Raw genomic sequence first — 4,640 nt, 5'->3', positions numbered from 1 at the left:
CAGTGTGAGTGTAATTTAGACTGAGACACTATAATACAACTAAAAAGAGGACAGAGTTCCCTTAAAACCTTAATTACAAGTCAATTCACCAGCTTTGCACACTGAACCTGTGTTGGAGTTCTTAATTTTGAACTCTCAAAGTGCACCAGATAAATTAATTTAACTTTAAAATGTACAAAAATTTCTTACGGGGGGCATGCCCCCAGACCCCCCTAGAGGGACTAAGGTCCACCCACCACAGTCTCAAAAAATCCTGTGGGAAACACTGCTGCACGACTTGTACAACGACAAAACCAACATACTTTACATGTACTTTCTTTGATGGAAATCAAAGCTGTGAATAAATGCTTTCAGCTGGAAACAGGAGACACTCTCACTGTGTTCAGAGACCTGGACAGACTGTACATGCCAACTGTTAGACGCATTCTCAAACCCAGTGTCTTGCGCATGAGTAGTGACAATCAACTCCATGAACTTGAACTTGATATTCTTATCCCCTCTGGATGCAGACCTGGGTACCACATTTCTGAAGAAACTGGAGGAAAGTAGGTTGGCCCCCAACAAGAAAGAGAGAATCGCATTGCGTTGTATGGATTTTCTTAAAGAAGTTGTGGCTTCAGTGGAAATGCTGTCCAAACTGGAGGCCCATTTTCAAAATCTGTAATGTCCACCATAAATAGGCCAGGAGTAAAGGACTTGCCAGTTCATCTTTTTTCATGTCCGACTGATACACTGGAATCTCAATGGAGGAATGTGGCATTAGCAGGCTTCTCTGATGATCAGGCCATTGACAAGTTTTGGTTGGAAGTCAAAGTGTTTAAAGATGCAGGAGGAAGCAAGTGTTTCCAGGACTTCTTGTTCTGCCTGTGCCCAATGCCCATTTCGAGCAAGCATTTTCCCTGTTCACAGTGTCGAAAGATGACACTAGAAATCACATGGGAATGCCGCTACTATCCAGCATTATACATGTGCATACTGGCCTGACCAGAAATGGCTGAACCTCTGCAACTTTCAAACTTCCCCAGCAGTTGCTGGAGAGATTTGAATCAATGATGTATTAATCTGGCTGTGACTGTACAAAGTTCTGTTAAGACAATATTTCAAGGAAGGCGTTCTTTCCAGTTCTCCTCAGTTAAGACACAATATACCAGGGGTGGCGAACGTCGGTCCTGGAGAGCCCAAGCCCTGCAGAGTTTTGCTTCAACCCTAATCAAACACACCTGAACAAGCTAGTCAAGGTCTGAAGGGTTACTAGAAAGCTACTGGCAGGGAAGTTTTAATTAGGATTGGAGCAGAACTCTGCAGGGCTGCGGCTCTCCAGGATCGGAGTTTGCCACCCCTGCTATATACAAAGGCAAGCGTGTTTTATATAATTTTCTATTATACTACTTTCGAGATCTGACTGCTCTCACGAGAACCTAATGATATCCTTACAAAACATTTTGCAGTGTTTACATTAGAGCTGCACGGTTAATCTTTAAAAGATCGCAATCTCTATTCAAACACCCATGCAGTCTTATGCTGCGTTCACGCCATATCGTAATTACCGTAATTTTCAGATGACATCACATGACGTTCTACTTGGATCTGTTCACAAGTAGACTCGGACTAGAAATGATGCTTTTCCATGGCAACTCTATAAATGCCTGAACAGAGCCTACGTTGGTCAGGTGGTACAGAGGTCATGTGGTACAAGTAGTAGCTTGTACCACATGCACATCCTGATTTTGCCAAGTCCTAGTTGTCCTGAGACCAATATTTTTATGATGACCCTGGGACAACAACTGCCTCAGCCAATCAACGTTTATGACATCATCACTATGTGCCACCCTGCAGAGTCCGCCAAAAAAAAACAACAAAAAAAAAACAGTAACGCCCCTCGCAAATTCAAAAAAAAAAAAAAAACATTGCCCCAGCACCACTGTACCAATACCAAGAACGCAAGTGAAAAGGTAAGACAATGGCTTAATTTCTCCAAACAATTTCAGCAGTATATTAGTGATAGTGAAATTCATATTACTTTTTAGATTTGCGCTTTTTCGACCACGTTTTAACATTAGTTTAGGTAGTTAAGTTACCCTAATTAGCCGTTCAGCCTAGACTGATGTTAACTTCTGGTTCCAGTTAATAAGTTTTGAAATTGCTTTTTTTATAGTGTGCCTAGCTATCAAAGGGCTGCGATTAAATAGTGGCCTTGCGAGCTTATTTTCTGCCGGTTTATTAGCACTCGCACTGCCGCCACCGCAAATGTCCCTAATATTTCTGTCGTTAGCATATACTGTGCCACTGCCAATTTCTGTTGCGTCGCGTCCAGTTGCATTCAAGGACAAACGTCGGAAATGCGGAACAAAACAGCGCTTGTTTGCGTGCCGCACGAACCATTCAGCTCGGTCCACCAACAGACAGTATTTCAGACGCTAGGCGATTCACTGCGAGATCCAGGTAGAAACGATCGAGTTAGATTGTGTTATCAGTCATCATTATCAGTCATCATTCATTTACTCCGTTACAAATGAATATGTTGTCCTCAAGTCATCACTGATTTATTCCGTTACGTATGAATATGTTGACCTCAAGTCATCATTGATTTATTCCGTTACGTATGAATATGTTGACCTCAAGTCATCATTGATTTATTCCGTTACATATGAATATGTTGACCTCAAGTCATCACTGATTTATTCCGTTACATATGAATATGTTGACCTCAAGTCATCACTGATTTATTCCGTTACATATGAATATGTTGACCTCAAGTCATCATTGATTTATTCCGTTACATATGAATATGTTGACCTCAAGTCATCATTGATTTATTCCGTTACATATGAATATGTTGACCTCAAGTCATCACTGATTTATTCCGTTACATATGAATATGTTGACCTCAAGTCATCACTGATTTATTCCGTTACATATGAATATGTTGACCTCAAGTCATCATTGATTTATTCCGTTACATATGAATATGTTGACTTCAAGTCATCACTGATTTATTCCGTTACATATGAATATGTTGACCTCAAGTCATCACTGTAACATATGAACATGTTGACCTCAAGTCATCACTGATTAATTCCGTTACATATGAATATGTTGACCTCAAGTCATCACTGTAACATATGAACATGTTGACCTCAAGTCATCACTGATTTATTCCGTTACATATGAATATGTTGACCTCAAGTCATCATTGATTTATTCCTTTACATATGAATATGTTGACCTCAAGTCATCACTGTAACATATGAATATGTTGACCTCAAGTCATCACTGATTTATTCCGTTACATATGAATATGTTGACCTCAAGTTTCTTTATTGAGAATGCGCTGCGTAGCTCTGCAGTCCTCAAAAGTCTGACTAAGGCAGTGATACATTGTAGTTTATATACATTTAGGGGGCAGTCCCCTAAAATGTAGACAAAGCACCTGGGTGACGATCCTAAACAAAGCATGCAAATGAAGTACTCAAGTGTAGCCAAGTGCCCCATTTACACCAGTCCTAATCCAATCATCATAACTACTCAAAGACTGGGCAGAGGCACCGAGAGCCATTACAAACAAAAGGTGAACATCTCAGTAATCTGGCTCATTTGACTTACAATAAAAGAACAGGAACTGGCAGGGACATCTTGCTACAAACTTTGCTTGAGAGAATCATTTGTCTGATAACCTCATATTTACCTTAAATGTTAAATACAATGTACTTTACCTTAGTTTTATTGTGATGCTATGTCAGAACATAGGATCAGCATATTTTCAACAGATTCTTAAATTTGTAATCCTACAGTCCCCCCTTTGAGAGTTTTAATAACTCTCACATAATACAAATTTAAACACTTAAAAAAAGTTCTGTGTTGATTGTCTGTAGTCATGAACAGCATGCTGACACAGAAACAAACATGCTTCTAGGGTCCGTGAAGTTCTTACGGGTAATAGTCTTTTCTGGTTGGAACTGTTGTTTCCTCATGATGGTCGTGAGTCATTTGTTGAATGAAACACTTGATACTGTGGACGCATAGATAGTATACCAGTAGGAAGAATAACAGCAGAATTGCTATTTCCTTGATCCACAGCCAGGGTTTACCTAACAGTTCTCCGAACCATGAAGAATTATCTTCAGTCATTTGGTGTAATTTTTCTGAAAGATCAAGAATGTCTCGTTGGATTTTGTTCAAGTTCTCTGTTGGATCCATTAACCCGGTGCAGCATTCAGGGCCAATAATGGTGCAGGCTCCCCCTTGCGTTGCAAGAATGTAATCCAAGGCCACTCTGTTCTGTAAGATCATTATCTTGTGCGAAGCAAGAGTGTCCGTGATGTTACCTAGGGCCAAAGCTGTATCATTAGCTAGTTTCTGTACAGAATTCGATAAGCTTCTGACTTGATCCAGGGCCTGTATGACACCATAAGACGGGATTAAGGCTCCAAGAGTTCTTGACCACCATGTTTGTGCACAAGTGAGTAGTCTATCTTCTTGTGCTGATGTTGTGGATGATTTCTTTCCAGAACGGCAATCTTGATCATGTTGATGGATGACTGAAGTTCTTTCATTTAATTCTCTGCGTTGTGGATGACTGAAATTCTTTTTTTTTTTTTTTTTTTATGTTCTGTCTTCCGTGACAGTTGGCTCGGCAGTGG

This window comes from Labeo rohita, unplaced genomic scaffold (genome assembly GCF_022985175.1).
Source record: "Labeo rohita strain BAU-BD-2019 unplaced genomic scaffold, IGBB_LRoh.1.0 scaffold_716, whole genome shotgun sequence".
NCBI lineage: Eukaryota > Metazoa > Chordata > Actinopteri > Cypriniformes > Cyprinidae > Labeo > Labeo rohita.
This window is presented reverse-complemented; position numbering follows the sequence as displayed.